The sequence below is a fragment of the Asterias rubens genome, chromosome 14 (genome assembly GCF_902459465.1).
Source record: "Asterias rubens chromosome 14, eAstRub1.3, whole genome shotgun sequence".
In the NCBI taxonomy this organism is placed as follows: domain Eukaryota; kingdom Metazoa; phylum Echinodermata; class Asteroidea; order Forcipulatida; family Asteriidae; genus Asterias; species Asterias rubens.
Window position 1 is genome coordinate 9,457,198 of NC_047075.1, and position 19,281 is coordinate 9,476,478.

The 19,281-nt window shown below is 38.1% G+C and overlaps 1 pseudogene; it reads left to right on the forward strand.

Annotated features, from left to right (window-relative positions):
* The first annotated feature begins 2,702 nt into the window (after positions 1-2,702).
* On the forward strand, positions 2,703-18,431 carry LOC117299269 (annotated as a pseudogene).
* The last annotated feature ends 850 nt before the right edge of the window (positions 18,432-19,281 follow it).

The following is a 19,281-nucleotide window of genomic DNA, read 5'->3' on the forward strand; positions in this document are numbered from 1 at the left end:
TGTCGAGGATGGTGGAAAGTTGCTTCTACTGCCATTGCTGCGACTCTCTTTCTCTAGTAGCAGTGTTGTGTGTTCCACCGAAATTGCCTACGACATAGCGTTGCTAGCGGCTACCCCAGTGGTTTCAGCTAGGGATATTCGATAGCGGCTACAAGACGTACTATAGTGTTCGAGCAACTAGGAATGCCCCATTCTTCGCTTCCCTACCCGGTTCCTAGCTCCTAGCTACTATTTGGGGCTGGCTCGTAGCGGCTATACTATACAGCTTTTTCGCTTCCCTGCCCAAACTCCATTCCTAGCTTCTATTTGCTCTTCCAGCTGCTATTTGCTCTTCCAGCTGCTATTTTTTGACTGCTGCCCGTTCCCCAGTTCCTCGCTTCTATTTGCTCTTCCTGCTACTATTTTGGGCTCCAACACCCCATTCATCGCTCCCCTGCCCAAACTCCGTTCTTAGCCTTTGTTCGCTATTCTAGCTGTGTTGTTTGGTTCGGCTATGAGATGCGTTCGAGTAACTAGGATCGCCCCATTCGAGCTGTTTTGGGTAGCTTCTAAAGTGTAGGTTTCTAGATATCCAAAATGGAACTGTGCTGTTGGTTCGGCTACGAGGTGTACTGTACCGTTCGAGCAACTAGAGGTGACCCATTCGAGGTGGCTTCTAGAAATCCAAACACTGTGTTGTTTAGTTTTGTGCGTTCGAGCAACTAGGGGCCGGGTAGCTTCTGAAAAAGGGGCTGTTTGGTTCGGTCGAGAAATTAGAGTCGGTTAGCTTTTAGAAATCCAAAAAGAGCTGTGCGGCTACGAGATGTACTATAGCGTTCGAGCAACCGGGGGTGCCCCATTCGAGTTGTTTTGAGTAGCTTCTAGAGGGTAGGTTTCGAAAGATAGTTTTGGTAGCCGAAACGAGGTAGCACTTACTTTTTCGGTCGCCCCAATGAAGCGCAGATAATGGTCCTGGGACCTGCAAGGAGGCAAACGGACAGCCCCAAGATGTGGAAGACAATGTGCTGTATTTGTATAGTTTGTTATACCCCCCCCCCCCCCGCCACGAAACAGCTAAACAAACTTTAACAAAAACAAGAGCTGTTTCGCTGCGCTTCGCTACGAAACAGCCAAAAAAAACTTTAACAAGAGCTGTTTCGCTGCGCTTCGCTACGAAACAGCTAAAAAAATAAACACACATAACATAAAAAAACAAAAGGGTACCAGAAGTCCCCTTTCTCAATGCCTTTCTCTTAATACTACTGTTGGCAATATTTTTGTGGAAAACTATAATACGTTCACCCAGCAATAAGTAAAATGTCATTATTTACTATGTCAAAGTAAACTCGTGTTTTTCTAGTCCATAGCATTTGGAAAGAAGAACTAGAGTCATGGGATAATAATACGATTTTAGATTAAAACATGCGAACAACCTACACAACGTGCCCCCTATGTTTGTTATTGTTGAAATTCTGTCTACGTATTCAAACAAACGTGATGACATGACAATGGAAAGTTTTATTGAGTTGTATTTGGTTATGCATGGTGGGAGTATGAGATTAACGGTGGTAGCGGCTTGTGTAAAACTCTTACGAGTATAGTGTATGTTCTAAAAAGAACCACGTTATTGTAGGGTATTAAATAAGCATAATTATTGTACAGTTGATACAAATTTGAGTTTACTATCACAATAAAGTTTCAGTCAGCTACAAATTCATTCTTTATTATTTTATCAAAACATTGATAGTAATACCTTTGTTATCAATTGAAACACCAACCCATGACGAGCATTACACTTCTGTCTCGTTGGCGCTGTAAAACCTCATCTCTCACGGTATGTCAGGCTCCATCATTCAACTCAATATCCCAAAGTGAAAATTTAAACCCACACATTCCGATGATTTTCATTTCTTCTGTTTCAGATAACTGTGGTTCATCAAACGTTTTAGTTGGAACAGCTCCAGTCAATCTGACATCACCAGGCTATCCAGAAGTCTATCCTAACTCAGTAGATTGCCAGTGGGAGATCAGGGCTCCAGACTGGCTATCTGTGGTGGTGTCCATACAAGATTTCTACACAGAGGCGATAACTGACTTTGTTTACATTAATGGCACCCTTCGTGATGGACACACCGCGTCAATAGAACTAACTGGAATCACACAACGGAAGTCCATTTCATTTACCTCATTGACGACAACTTATATCCGCTTTAAAACTGACGGTTCAGTTTCAAAGAGGGGTTTTCTTCTTCAACTTCAAGGCACCAATAATTGTAATTCACCGATTACAGACACATTACCATTTATTTATCGAAAGAGTTTGTTGTTTCGAAAGTTACCTTACATGCAATTATTTATATTCGTTGATGAAACATTTCCTTAAAAACAACAATTTGACATGTCTTTCGAGAATGCCCTGCGCTGCTTCAAACAAACTCAAGAAAAAACATTAGATGAAGATTATGTTTATTTTGGCGACATTAATTCTATATAGTCAAAGGAATAACACCATCTTGTTTATTAGTTTTTATTCATCACAACTTTCAGTGGAAATAAGTTTACGCAACATTCAAGAACTTACGTTCCCGAATTAACGTGCAAGGAAGAACATCAAATTGAGGTAAACAATCAAAACAAAAAGACAATTTCCATCTCCATGAAACACTTTATCGTCGCCGTTTTCAGAAAATGACAATCGTGTTAACAACCAAATAATTATTGACGACAACTTATATCCGCTTCGCAGCTGACGATACTGTTTCAGAAAGGTGTTTTCTTCTACAACTTCAAGGCACCAATAATTGTAATACCACTGATTGTAACAGAAACATTACAATTTATTTATCGAAATAGTTTTTTTGTTTGGGAATTTATCTTAGATGCAATTGTTTCCAATCGTTAATTAAACACTTCTTAAAAAACAATAGTTCGACATGGCTTTCGAGAATGACTTGCGCTGCTTCAAACAAACCTAAAAAACCTTGGAGGAAGATAATGAACAAATTGGTACAAAATTCTTCACAACCTCCAAAGGAAATAAGTTAACCCAAGATTTAATGACTTACGTTCCCGAATGAACGTACAAGGAAGGACAACAATTTAACTTGTAAGGAACAAATAATTTTCGCCTCCAATATTGAAACACTTTATCGCCGCCGTTTTCACAAAATTATGACTGTGTTATAACAAACAAATGATTTCTTTTTTGAAACTTCGGTTTTGGAGATGAAAAATTATTATTTAAAGAAATTATTACCCTTTTAATGAGCTAAAGCATTTTTCTCAACCGTTGTCTAAATAGTAAAAAAGGGGAAAAAGAGACGTGCCTGCTTTACAGTTTGTCAAGCAAAGCATGTTACTATAACTTAAAGAATTGATCACCTCGTTAAGAAAAGTCACACCTGTATTTATTCAGAACTGGGTACTAATGTATAAACAAACTACAGGAAATCAAATAATTAATCGGTCACACGCACTAGTGTATTAACGGTACTATGGAGCGTTACGTCCCGTTTCCATCAAAGAAACTGCAAACAAATAGATTAACATATTTTGATTTTGTTTGTTAGACGAAGTTGTCGTTTCGTGTAATGGTGACGACATTTCACATTATGGTCTTTGTAATAGCTACAATTTCCTACCACTTGTTCGACGAAGTTGTCATTTCGTGAAATGGTGACGACATTTCACATTTTGGTCTTTGTATAAATAGATACAAGTTCCTGCCACTTGGAGGATGACTTCGACTGTAGGAATGGGATATGCGTCGCTGCACAAGCAAGGTGTGATGGTAATCCTGACTGCCGATTCGGTCTAGAAGACTATTTATTTGTGTCTGAATACAGTTTTTCATCGTCAATGACTGAAGAGGACTCACCATCTGTGGATGAAGAGGACTCACCATCTGTGGATGAAGAGGATTGTGGTGAGGACCATAGCATTAATGTTGGTGTTATTGTCGCCCTTGTAGCTGTAATTGTTGTTTTTGCTGTTGGTGTTGGTTTCGGTTATGATATCGTTGTAGTTTTTGTTAATCTTATTGTCGTTGTCGTTGCCCTGTCGTTGGCGTCGTCGTTTGATTTGTCTCTTTGATTTGGGCCGTTAATACCTCTAAATGATGGTTTTCCAATTCATATTTGCAACATGCAGTCAGGGTGAGTACACATCCGCATCTGGTTTGAAATGCCTGGAGAATTATACGAAGGTTCGCTATGTGGTTAAGGTTTTCCCTTGTGGCGAAGATGATGAAATTGACTAGTCAAAAATGAGAGCAACATCTCAATTCGTCGGAATCTATGGGAAAATTGCTTGAAAAGGATTTTTCCCATCAGCAACAAATAAAACACAACACATTACATAAAAGGAAAAGCGATGTAGCGTGTGCACGTGGTAGAGATGTGTCACATGATAATCGTCAGTGCATTATTTGAATCTAAAATTCCCCCGATTTTCAGTATAAAAGGATTTGTTTCCATCAGCAACAGAGAAAATACAACAAATCACAAAAAAAAAAAAAATGAGTGTTCGAGATGAACAGATCTTTTATTAGCTCATGAAAGCTTCTCTTACGGCGGAGATGATAAAATTTACTGGTAAAAAAAATGAGGTCAACATCTCAGTTCGACGGAATCTTTGAGAAAAATTGCTTGAAAAGAATCGTTTCCATCAGTAACAAAGAAAACACAACAAATCACAGAAAAGGAACAAATGTAGTTAACGAGATGAACACATCTTAAATTAGCTCACGAAAGCTTCAAGAGTTGCAAAATCAAGGTCCCATGTAGCGTGTGCACGTGGTAGAGGTGTGGTCACATGATAATCGTCAGTGCATTAGTTGAATCTATAAATGCCCTCGATTTTCAGGGGCGTTTTAGATTGTGTATTTTAAGCCTGCTTACAGTGGTTTCATTTTTATTAAAAAAATCAATACAACAATTTTTTCGTTCATTTTCTATCAATCTTTTGGAATTAAAACACGAAAATTTGTGGTAATGTGTTTGTAAGTGCAGAAGGTAAAATACGGTTACACAGCAATAAGTACAATGTCATTATAGACTCTGTCAAAGTAAACTTGTTTGGAAAGAAGAACATGCGAAAAACCTACTATAATTCCCCATTACGTATATTTTCCAACTCTATATACATCTTTATGCATACGTGATGAAATAACTGCAAAAAGATTAAACAAATAGATTTGAAACTTTACATGATGGGAGTATGAGGTTTGCGGTGGTAGCGTAAATCTCTGACGAGTAGTTGGTTTTGAAAAGAACCACGTTGTTGTAGTCAGGGTATTATTTAAGCATTAGTTGCTACACATTTGAGTTTACTATCACAATATGGTTTCAGTCAGCTACAAATTTGTGCGTTTAATAATTAAAACAATGATAGTAATACCATTCTTATCAATTGATACACAAACCCATGATGAACATTACATGTCTTTGTCATTGGCGCTGTAAACCCTCCTTTCTAAAAGTATGTCAGGTTCCATCATTCAACTCAATATCCCAAAGTGAAGATTTAAACCCACACATTCCGATGATTTTCATTTCTTCTGTTTCAGATTACTGTGGTTCATCAAACGTTTTAGTTGGAACAGCTCCAGTCAATCTGACATCACCAGGCTGTCCAGGAGTCTATCCAAACTCAATAAATTGCCATTGGGAGATCAGGGCTCCAGACTGGGTATCTGTGGTGGTGTCCATACAAGATTTTTACACACAGGAGAGTTATGACTTTGTTAACATTGATGGCAGCCTTCTTGATGGACACACCGCGTCAATTGAACTAAGTGGAATCACACAACTAAAGTCCATTGCATTTACCTCATTGACGACAACTTATATCCGCTTCGCAGCTGAAGATACTGTTTCAGAAAGGGGTTTTCTTCTACAACTTCAAGGCACCAATGGTAATACCACTGATTGTAACAGAAACATTACAATTTATTTATCGAAAAAGTTTATTGTTTGGGAATTTATCTTAGATGCAATTATTTCCAATCGTTAATCAAACACTTCTTAAAAAACAATTGTTTGACATGGCTTTCGAGAATGACTTGCGCTGCTTCAAACAAACCTAAAAAAACCTTGGAGGAAGATGATGAACAAATTGGCACAAAACTCTTCACAACCTCCAAAGGAAATAAGTTAACCCAATATTTAATGACTTACGTTCCCGAATGAACGTTCAAGGAAGGACAACAATTAAATTTGTAATGAACAAATAATTTTCGCTTCCAATATTGAAACACTTTATCGCCGCCGTTTTCACAAAATTATGACTGTGTTATAACAAACAAATAATTATGTGTATGGAGTTTAACCGTTTCTTTTTTGAAACTGCTGTTTCGGAGATGAACAATTATTATCTAAATAATTTATTACCCTTTTAATGAGCTAAAGCATTTTTTTCAACCGTTGTCTGAATGGTAAAAAAGGGGGAAAAGAGACGTGCCTGCTTTACAGTTTGTCAAGCAAAGCATGTTACTATAACTTAATAATTGATCACCTCGTTAAGAAAAGTCACACCTGTTTGTATTCAGAGCTGGGTACTAATGTATAAACCAACTACTGGAAATCAAATAATTAATCGGTCACACGCACTAGTGTATTAAGGATACTATGAAGCGTTACGTCCCGTTTCCATCAAAGAAACTTTAAACAAATAGACTAACATATTTTGATTTTGTTTGTAAGACGAAGTTGTCGTTTCGTGAAATGGTGACATTTCACATTATGGTCTTTGTAATAGATACAACTTCCTGCCACTTGGAGGATAACTTCGATTGTAGGAATGGGGTTTGTGTCTCACGACAAGCAAGATGTGATGGTCAGCCTGACTGCCAATTCAGTCCAACACACTCATCATCTGCGGATGAAGAGGATTGTGGTGAGGACCTTAGTGATAAAGTTACAGTATTTCTGGGGGTTCAAAAGCTTTAGCTGCTTATACTTAGAGAAAATATCTGACTGCAGCAAGTCTGTTTATCCAGAGAACGTGCCTTATGAGTGTGTATAATCCAATGCCCAATGGTTTCAATGGATACAAGATGAAGTGACGTACGCTTTTGTATGTGTTTATGGGACGAGGTGGTGAAATTTTGTCAGCTCGCTCCTGTATTTTCGAACGTCTGCTGCTTGTGTATGTGTACTTAGAAGCTCCTATATGAAATTGAGTGCTTTGTCGAAGGTACGTCAGGCAGGCTTTATTCACGAGCCCTAAAGAGTGACGTCAGAAGTTCACCGACTTTTACAAGCTGGGCCCCATTTCATAGAGCTGACTAAGCAGAATTCTTTTTCTAAGTGAATTCTAAGCTGATTTAAGCAGGATTCCGGATATGGTACATGTGACATAATCATGTTTTTATGGCTGATAACCTTATTTTGGTTAGCATCAATTTTGTTGTGCTTAGCTCATTGTTGTGCGGTGCCTGCTGTGTGCGAAAGGGTGATACACAACATTAAATGCATGGCTCCAATGGAATATTGGATTTGTAAAAACCACTGCCTGCCCATCAGGGTCTGCACAGAATATGCCCTCATTATTATCTTCCTGCAATTCCTTTCAGGTGCTTGTGGTATTACTAAAGTTCACGTTGGAAGCGAACCAATAAACTTCAAGTTAACCAGCTACCCAACCGGCTATCCTCCGTCTCTCGACTGCAACTGGAACATCATTGCTCCGGATTTCATGTCATTAGTACACGTTGGAATAAGTGATTTTTCAACAGAATACTTGAAAGACGTAGCTGTCCTTAAGGGAATCAATATTTACGGAGAAACTGTGTCGTTTGTGATGACAGGATCCATTGATAAACTGATATCTATAACATTGAATTCATCGGAGGAAGTGTCCTTCAGCTTTAAAAGTGATTCGTATGTTAGTGGGCCAGGGTTTCTACTAGAACTTTACAGCAGCAATGGTAATTTCTCCTGCAAACTTTCTAAATATCTCAAGTGTTGCTTTTTTGTTCCAAGGCGTACGAGAAGGAACATTGACAAACCGTAGTTCGTAACCCCCAAAAATATCCATAAATTTACATTATACTTAAACCGTTTGAAGATAGTTACAGTAGAAAGCTAACCTTAGAATTTTACTTACTGGGTGCTGTTTTTTCTTTTAGAAATGACTAAAACAATGCCACGAATAAACGTTATACATGCTTAAACAAATTCGTGTGTAGAGACGGAGTTTCGCGATGTGTTTTGCTCACTTCCCAAAAACTACAGCACCTCAGAAAGTAATTGTTACGGCAAGCTTTCTACTATCAATATCTTCAAACGGTTTAACTTTAAAGGAACACGTTGCATTGGATTGGACGAGTTGGTCTATAAAAAGCTATGACTCCCATAAATGACCGACCGTGTTAGTCGACGAGGTAAAAGGAAAACCGCGCATTTTCGAGGCATGTTTTTGTGGATCATTGTATTCTACTTTTACAACACCTTTCTACCCATATGCAAAAAAAAAAAAACGGTTACAAACGCTTATCAAAGACCAACTCGACCGATCCAAGGCAACGTGTTCCTTTAACTTCGTTGTCCTACAAAAAGTACCAAGAACCTTTCACATCCAGTACCAAGGGATTCCAGGCAAGCTCATTAACAAACGGGATTTCCTTGGGATTCCCGGCAGGCTTAATTCACAATCGGGATCCCCTGGGATTCCCGGCAGGATAATTGATTCACAATCGGGATCCCCTGGGATTGCCGGCAGGTTAATTCAAAATCGGTATCCCCTTGTGATTCCCTGCAGGGAAATTCACAATCGGGATCCCCTTGGGATTCCAGGCGGGATCATTTTTAAACGGGATCCTTTGGGACTCCCGTTACTTCTTATCATGGAATACACAAATTGTATGTTGGCTGTTAATCTGGTATATGCATTCAATGTCGTTGAAACCTTTAATTTAATATAAATATGGGAAAATGACAGGGAACGCTTTATATGATTTGGACTGAAAATAAAACAAATTTGACATCATTCCATCTAAATCCTGCAAATCCCACTGGATCCTGGCAGAATCCAATGTATGTCTGGGATTCCTGCTTGGATACCCCCGTCAAAGATTCTGTCGGAATCCCGTAAAATATCGCCTATTTCTTCCGCGATTTTCCCTGCTGTAACTTGCTAGGATCCCGTGTCGGGATCACGCGTGGTATCCCGGTAAATTTGTCTATAGAGATTTTATCTTCGAATTTGTCCATTAGCCCTCATGGTGTTTTCGAAACACAACTTAATACTTACTTCTTCTTGTGATCTAATTCCAAATTAACACAATTCCCTCCCTTTTGAAGGTACTGTTAACATATCTTGTCCTGGTACCGATGTCTTTGATTGTGAAGACGGCTCTTGTCTGAATTCAAGTGGAAGATGTGATGGTTTTAGAGATTGCCAAATCAGTAGAAAAGACGAGGTCGATTGTGGTAAGAACTTTTTATTTTGTGTTCATTTGAAGCTACAAGGGTGCTCACTCAAATTCGCGCATTTGATGGGAATTATCAATGAGCACTTGTGGACGTACGCTGGTAGCACGTTTTTTGTAATCTTGCCCGAAGTATTACAACGTTTACTCCTTTCTCAAGGAAGCTGTTGCTCACTCCAAAACCGTGACTAACTTCGTACAAACTTTTGTACTAATACAGCAGATTTTGATAGTATGAAGCATGTTAAAACACTTTAAAGTATTTCGTTACGAAACATTCGCACGGTCGCAAAAGTAAAGGTATGCGTTTTTAAGCACTGTGGGAAACAAATCTTATACACGTTTTGTATATATATTGTTTAGAAATCACCATATTCATTTTAAAGGAAAGGTACACGTTTGGTAATTACTCAATACAAACATTAATTTAAAAACTGACTAGGTAACGAGCATTGGAGAGCTGTTGATAGTATGAAACATTGTGAAAAACCACCCCTCTGAAGTGGCATAGCTTTTTAGAAAGAGGTAGTTTCTCACTAAAATAATAAAATACTTCTGAAACACACAACTTATTTCAACAAGGATGTTTTTTCTCTCATCATTTTCTCGCAACGTCGATGACCAATTTAGCTCAAAATTACACCAAGTGAGAAGACTGGTCTTTGACAATAACCAAACGTGTACCTTCCCTTTAAGAAAACCAAGTTAACACGCCATTTTGATATATAATCTCAACATCAAGATTCTAATTATCGCTTTTATTTATAGCCACCGTGACCTGTCCTGGATCTTTCCCGTGTAAGAATTCGTCAACATGTATTCACATGTCCGCAGTCTGTGATGGTAAATTCGACTGTCCGGATGAAGATGATGAAACACAAGCAGCATGCGGTACGTTTTAAACTATGGTCCTGCTACAGACGATGTGATCTCTGACGACACTCGAAAACCATAACATGATTCGCGCGCATACAGCAGGGCAAATCATTTGTGTTTTGGCAGCCAGCTAGAAAGTACACGCAATCTTACCGTGACTGCGCGTCTTTTTGCTAGGCGAAACAAGACGTGTACAGTGTTTTGTCACAAGAGGGCGGTTTTGAATGTAAACTTAGTTCACATCGTCTATAAACTATGGTTTGGCTCTTAAGATTGCGATAATGCCATGTATGACCTCTATTTCCGTCCAAAACTTGGAAAAAAAATATTTCGCGAGTCAAAAAGAGTTCAGATTTGACACTAAGCAATCACTTCGATCGCAGTGTGTAAATGAAAAAATCGGTTTGAATTGATGACGTGATTGATATTGTCACAGCATTATATAATAGTTTAGGAACCAAAACAATATACCAGAACCACAATTGCTTCGTGCGAAGAATTTACAAGAACAAAAAAATAATTGATGTTTAGAAAGTAGTTACAGCGGTATTTTACTTTTACCAGAGACCTTCCACGACATGTTTTTATAGTGGAAAAGTAATTGAATCAAAATTACTCGGTTTGTTCTAAGAACTTTTCATCCCTTTATACAAACAAATCAAGGCATGTTTGTTTCCGCTTATTTGTTTTTATAATGACAAAGCTCACCGATGTCCGACAATGTGTTCTTGTATTGTCTCTGATGATGGATATGTCAGTCAGTGCAACTCGGGATGGAATCAGGAGACTGTAGGTGACATTGTTATAAGAACGACACACCTGTAAGTACACAAACAGTAAAGCTATACCCTTGCTTGTGTTATTGACCACTTTGTTCATTATTTGCCAAAACGTAATAATTGCTTCTCTTCTTAATGTGTAGTTTTTGAGGGTATTGTTTTTGTTGCTGTTCTTATTGTTGTTGTTGTTATTGTTGTTTTTGTTTTATAAATGTTGTTGCTATTGCCGTTGCCGTTGCCGTTGCCGCTGCCGTTGCCCCTGCCGCTGCCGCTGCCGTTGCCGTTGTGGTTGTCGTTGTCATCGTTGCCGCTGCCGCAGCAGTTGTCGTTGTCGTTATCATCGTTGTCGTTGACGTTGTCGTTGTCGTTGTGTTGTTAATATTTTTGTTGCTGTTGCTGTCGCTAATGATGTTGCGGTTGCTGTTGTTGTCTTATTGTTTTGTTGACAAGTCTCTCACAAAAAGTTTTCATTTTCCTACAGCAAACTTGCCAATGAAAACATCATTCAACTGAATACTGGAATCTTCAAAAGTTTGTCTTTCCTGGAATCACTGTAAGTTGCTCGTCTAATCTCGTGACCCTTAACAGATTTTAATGCTTAACAGAATAGCTTTCATTTTCCCAAACTAGACATAATTTGTATTGCTGGTTGGATGGAAACATCCGAAATGCAAAACAGAACGCCATGCTTGTGTTTGAAAAGGGTTGGAATTTAAACAGCTGGAACTTAAATTTTTAACCCTTCAGCGAGTTCCCTCTCATCCAACAGGCACACAAAGTTACCATACGAGTTTGGAGTATAGTCTGAACCACTTGTACATTTTCTAAAAGGGCGTCAGTTTTAAGAACTTTTTTGGATAGTGTGAGCTGGGGGAACCCTACCAAGCATCGACTCCTTCTACGTATCTTAGCATCATGACCAAACACATTCAACCCTTTGTTTAAGAAGAACCATACGAGAAAATTGTTCTGATGGTGCCGTTGATGCCTGGCACGCAGTTTTGGAAGCTCTGTGTAGCTCTGAACCCCTCCCCCCCCCCAAAAAAAAAAAAAGTCGTATACATATGTTGTACCTGCAAAAGTACTACTTTATTTATAATTCGACTATTCTTAGTTGTATCATGTCTGTGATTATGTAATATAAGCGTACAATTGGGTTGGGATAAAAACCCAATTTCACCTCACAAAAAACTTCGGTATAATGTTTTTAATAACATTCAGCTGGTGTTTAATTTTTTATTTTATCCAATTAGAGTTCTGGCAAACAACAGCTTACGGGACTTCAACGCCGGCACATTCTCCGGACTCTTTAATCTCACTTTCCTGTAAGTTATTTGTAACCTGTTTCAAAAACTGTTAGATATGAAGATGTTTTCAGTAATGGCCTGACTGCCTGGAAGGATGGGGTTATAAAATAAAATTGAGAGAGTTCAGGACTTATCGGTGTTTTGCTGGGACAGCTACAGTACACGTGCTTCATCTGAAAGTAAAGAAAACACCGATTAGCAGGATAAAAAAATCTTGTTCTTGTCTAGTCCAGAATATCAGTTATTTATTAAAACCCAATATGAAGATTATTTCTTTTTTTCACGAATCCAGGGACCTCTCACAGAATAATATTTCGAGGCTTCAGAGTGGTATCTTCGAGGATCTTCTCAACTTGAGAACATTGTAAGCAAACAAAATCCTCGGTTTTTTGTATGATGACGGTGACAGTGACGGTGACGGTGATGATTTTGGTGATGTTGATGGTGATGATGATGATGATGATCATGATGATCATGATGATGATGGTGACGTGACCTGATCTGTCTACTTTCAATTTGTCAGCTTGCTAGTTTCCGGCGCCTTTGAATGGAACTATTCCAGATACTGTGCGCCTTATAAATGTTTTGTTATTATTATTATTAGTGATGGTGATGATGATGATGATGATGATGATGATGATCATGATCGTGTGATGGTGTCAGTGACGGTGAGGGTGACGATGATGACAATGACGATGACGATGACAATGATGATGATGACAATGACGATGGTGACGATGACGGTGACGATGATAATACAAAACATACTAATTCAATTGGTGCCATTAAACCCAGCATTTAGTTTAAGCTTGGTTTAATGGCAAAATTAGCAGTCTAGCAGTTAATGACTTCCTCCATTATATGATTAGCTTATCTGATTTACCTAATTCAACGCGCACTGGTCCAAGGTCTACGGTGATTTCTCCTGGGAAAATGCCTTGGCATGAATACATGGCCTGCCTAATGCATAGCGTATCTGTCTGCATTATTGTAATGCGGGGTTTTAAACGAATATCATCAATTTCGTGTCTTTACGAACTGAAAAATATTGACAGCTTTTTAAAAACTAACAAAACTCAGTTGCAAGAGTGGGGAAAAATCGGCTAAAGAAGTTAGCTTTGTCTTGTTAGGTATTTCCATGAGAGTAGTTCACAATTCGAACAAAACAAAAATGACTGTGGAAAGATTTGCCAATCCTTGAAACCAGTAACGACAATCCGTAAAAAAAAAGAGAGCAAAATTCACTTTTAGTTGCAATGTTATGATCTTTAGTTGTTCCAATTTTAAAAACTATTGAACGTCTATTTGTTGAAGGATGCATTGAACTTCAATACTTTCAAGGGTTCAATCAAAAGATCAAGACAACCAAATTCCAAAATAGTCCTTCTTATCAAAAAGAGCAAACACAGTTCCAATTAATCCTCTTTTAATTACTCTCCAACAGGTTGTTTGTAAGCCAAGCGTATCAATAGAAGGGGAATAAAGTTTGATTTAATTTGTTTTAATGTCTCCCCAATAGGTTGGTTATGGATAATCCGTTACTCTCAATAAATAGTGGAGCTTTCAACTCGTTGAGCAACTTGAGAGAACTGTAAGTCAAAACATGCTGTTTCAAGTCAAACAAAAGCCTACAAGTTATGAGGTGTTTAGAGCAATGGAAAATTGGCAGCCCATGGCCAACGTTACAAAGAGTTAAGACTTATCTTAACTGCGAATCAGTCCTTATTGCTATTAAAGCAAAGTGTTGTGTCACAATGCAAATCACCATCTTTATCAGTTTTGCCCTTGCTCTCAATCAACTCTGAATGATATTGAATTTTATTTTGGTTATAGTTATTTGATCCGAGATAAATGGACCAATGAAAGATCTACAATGAATATCGCTCCGGGGGCTCTGCAAGGTCTGCACAGTCTGGAAATATTGTAAGTCTGATACTTAATTTCCCTATTTATTCTGTTCCGGTTAAATATGTTATTAGGAGCCTGTGCGTAATTTCTTGCTCCAGTCTGTGTTTTGTTTGGCTGTTTGGGGTGGTATTTTTTTTTATAGACTTACTAGGCTTTTTGGGAAAGTGAACCAGTGAGTGTGTTTGGCTTTGTGTTTCCTTTTTTTGTTTTCTTTGGATGTTTGTTTGTGTGTTGGTTCATTGTTTGGTGTTTTTTATGTTTCTGCTTTTTTCCCTAAAACGCGTTTTTAGATGAGTCATAATTTTAAATGTATTCACTTTGAATCAAGCAATGACAAGGGGTCTTTTTGGAGGGGCTGAAACACACATTTCCATCACACATTTTGTGCACAAAATTGTGAATTAAAGAGTCATAAAGGCCAACCCAGGGCCCAATTTCGTTGAGCCGCTTAAGGTAAGCAATGTTTCCTTGCTTACTGTAGCAGTACAGTTTTATTGAGCGTAAACCTACGAGCGGTTGCTAGCTTAAGCGCGCGCAGCATTTTAGATCGTTTGCTTAATAAAAAAAGAAGAAAGTACTGACGAAATGGCGGATGAAATGTGGCGATGAAAAACAAATCATCACCTTCTCTGTCTGATATGTATTATTTGTAATGGTTCAAAGCGCCCATTGAAAGGTTACACACTAACTTGGGAATAGACAAGAAGAAGATACATTGTACAACATTTCTGAAACATTTAAGATAGAAGCTTACTTCGCTTCACCTACCTCACACACACACACACGTAAAATACACACCGCTGCGCCGCCATACTAGCAAATTATTGCAATGATGTTGCACTATGCGCTGTCCTTAAACAGGGTGCTTAAGCAGAAAATTGGGGCTTGAATGACCCTTTTTGCTTGTTTACCGCTTTAAGCAACAAAAAAAATAAACTTGCTAAAGCAAGGCCATGACATTACAAATTAATTTTCTAGGCGCGCCCGTTAAGCACAAAGTCGACCGTTAATCAGCTCCATGAAATTAGGCCCAGATGTAAACCCAGTGATTAGTAGATCCATCTGTTCTTTGTAACAGTCTCCAAGGTATTTTGCCATCCTGTGTCAGGTTTTGTGCTTTCCAACACCATTCCCTTGTGAATATGGAACCTTCCTTCATATCTGGTGTATTTCAAGTAGTTGTAATTGTTAAACTCCCTTGCAGAAGGCGCTTTAAACACAATGGTAATTTGGGGACACTATGTGACAGCAGCTTTTCCAGGTAAATCTCAGTATTGTGCGGTTGCTCAGAGCAGTGACAATAATGGTTATTCGCCTTGTGAATCTGCTGCCACCTAGCGTTTTCAAGTCTCCTAAAGTATACAGTTTCTTGGGGTTATTCAGAGCACACCCGTATTTATCTTTTGTTTAAATTACTGAATTTAACACAAATCTACAAATCAATTGTATTCTAGATACGTCGATGACTACCGCCTGTGCTGTAGATTTGATGAAGAAGTACCATCGAAAGAGTTTGATTACTCTAATTGTACAACGACTGAGTTGCAACCACCGCTAAACATCTGCGGTAGTCTGATGCGTAATGATCCACTACGAGCGTCTTTGTGGATTCTCGGGTTGAGCGCCCTCATCGGCAACTTGGTGGTCATCATCTGGAGATGTAGACGGGGCAAAGAATTAGGCGAGAATGAGACGCACTCATTTTTGGTTCTTAATTTAGCTATATCTGACTTGATGATGGGGGTTTATATGTTGATCATTGCTATTGCTGATATAAGGTTGGGTAAGAGTTATTCCAGTGTTGCGAAGGAATGGCGGTCTAATGTGGTTTGCAAGATTGCTGGGGTAGTATCAGTGATGTCTAGTGAAGCATCGGTATTTTTTGTCACCATTGATCAGTCTGGACTGCTTTTTAAGCATTGTATTTCCCTTCAGCCGTGCTACCATCAGAGGAAAGATAAGCAAAGTTATTGTGGTCATATTATGGTTAGTATCTGCATGTGTTAGTGTTATCCCGACTGTATTCAGTGGTGATAGTGATTCCAATGTATACGGTTTGTCGGATGTGTGCATTGGTCTCCCCCTGACCACTAAGGTGTCTAGTTATTCATATGTAGATAACTCCATCAGTAGCGTATTTGGTGCAGATTCAATCGCTATACCGGTACCTGATGCAAGAGAACCGGCTTGGATCTACTCAATCGTCTTGTTCCTTGGCGTCAATTTGTTTTGTTTTATCGTTGTGTTGAGCTGCTACATAGCGATCTTCGTGAAGGTTAAACGCTCATCTAGGCTGGTGAAGGTAACTGCTCACAGACAGAGGGAAGTTAAGATGGCGATAAAGATGGCTCTTATAGTCGGTACTGACTTCGCATGTTGGATGCCAGTGATCATTATGGGGATTCTATCCCAGGCTCAGTTTGTAGAAATTGGTCCTGATATGTACTCCTGGATCGTTGTGTTCATACTCCCAATAAACTCCTCGCTAAACCCGTATCTCTACACTTTCTACTCTAAAATAACAGGACAGAGCAACACAAAGAAACCCGAACCGAAGGTGGAGATGAAAATAACAAAACCCACTGAGCCACTAGAAACCCGCGCCTCTGAAAATAGTCAGTAATAACAACAACGATTTATATACAGTTTACAAACTATGATTTAATTTTCACCCTGCTATTTGACAACTTGCCATGCTTATCACAAGGGCCTTGTCATAACAAAAGATATAAACTTACCGACAGCAATCGGACAGTCTTTCAGTTGGTCTAGAGATTTAATTTTACCATTCCCGGGGCACACCTGTTAATATTTGCTCGCGTGGGATCAGATTATTGTCCAAAATGATATCATTACTACACGAAAGACCAGGGCTAATTTTTTATGTTCAAGGTCAATGGGGATTACCCTGGAGACAGCGGACATTCTATACTGTAAACAATTCCGGCGGGTAAACGGCCTTGCTATTCCCACACAATTTTAAATTATGTTTCTCAAGCGTGTTTATTTGTCAAGAAAACATTCACTTTTCCTATTTTGTATATGCAGGGTGATTAAAACAAACAATTAGCCGTTGCTAAGTAACGCAAAAAGGGGTAAAACTTCAGTTATTCACGACAGCTAAACACTTGTTTTTGTCATTTAAAGACTTTTCAAATCTGTACCAATGTCAGTTTAGTTTGTAGCAGTTTGCAACCTCTCAATTAGTTTTCCTCATATTATGAGACTTTAGTGTGTACCATATAGGTCAATTTAGCAGTTTGAAACAGCTAATTTATTTTTGCTCTCTGTTACTAAACCATTTAAATTCATTCCTTAGGTCAATTTCGTTGGTAAGCAGTTTGCAACCTCTCATTCAGTTTTCTCTCATATTACGAGACTTTTTAAATGTGTACCATATATAAGTAAATTTAGCAGTTTGAAACAGCTAATTTATTTTGTTCTCTCTTTAACAAGACATTTTAAATTTATACTATAGGTCAATTTAGTTGGTAAGCAGTTTGCAACCTTTCATTCAGTTTTCTCTCATATTACGAGACTTTTTAAATGTGTACCATATATAAGTAAATTTAGCAGTTTGAAACAGCTAAGTAAATTTGTTTCCTCTTTTATAAGACTTTTTAAATTTATACCATAGGTCAATTTAGTTGGTAAGCAGTTTGCAACCTTTCACTCAGTTTTCTCTCATATTATGAGACTTTTTGTGTGTACCATAGGTCAATTTAGTTGGTAAGCAGTTTGCAACCTCTCATTCAGTTTTTTCTCATAATGTGATACTTTTTAATGGTGTACCATACACATGTAGGTCAATTTAGAAGTTGGAAATAGCTAATTCATTTTTTTCTCTCTTAAAGGTAGAACTAGTTGGTAAGCAGTTTGCAACCTTTCATTCAGTTTTCTCTCATTGTTATGAGACTTTTTTTAATTGTGTACCATATAGGTAAATTTAGCAGTTTGAATTTGAAACAGCTAATTCAATTTGTTCTCTTTTACAAGACCCTTTAAATTTGACCCATAGGTAAAATTAGTTGGTAAGCAGTTTTGCAACAGCTAATTCAATGTCACCTCATATTAATATGACATTTTGAATTAATTTGTTTCTGTGAGCCAATAGTTGGTAAGCAGTTTTGCAACAGCTAATTCTAATTTTTCTCTTTTACAAAACATTTTAAATTTATACCTTAAAGCCATTATACACTTTCGGTATTGTCCAAGTCCCACACTTCGTGTATCACAACTTACATATAAAATACCAAACCTGTGAAAATTTAGGCTCAATCGGTCATCGGAGTCGGGAGAAGATAACGGGAAAACCCACTCTTGTTTCCGCACGTTTCGCCGTGTCATGACATGTGTTTAAAATAAATCCGTAATTCTTGCTATCAAGAATTGATATAGTTTTAATGTTTTCTCAAAAAGTAAAGCATTTCGTTGAATAATATTTCAAGAGAAGTCTTTCACCATTACCTTCTGTAAACCCTGTAAATTATTTGTAAATCTTTGAACTTTTTATTTTTTTCTGTACCGAAAGTGTATAATGGCTTTAAACCACTAGCTGAAAACCGATTCAACACACTTTGGTTCCCATTCATAAATACCTTTTCGGTAAAAAACATCATAACTTTTTGGTCAAAAAGTAAAATAAATGCACACAATTATAATTGTTCAATGATTTCTTTCAACACAACACCCCTCCAGCTATGAAATGGTAAAGCCCTCGCGTGTCACGCCCATGTTTCAACACTTTTTACTGGTCACAAACAAAGGTTTATACACACCCACGTGATATGCTCTCCACCAATATGAATAGCGAAACTGTTTAAGGTATTTATGAATGTGAAATTAGTCCTAGGTCAAAGGTAATTATGGGCGTATGCTCAAAAGGCAGATCTCTGATGTTAATCACGAGCCTCAGTGTGAAGTCATAATGAGTATGTTCACGCACTTGGATGTATATTATCAAAACATCTGATGTTACACTTCGAAAGTCGTGAGCTACGCC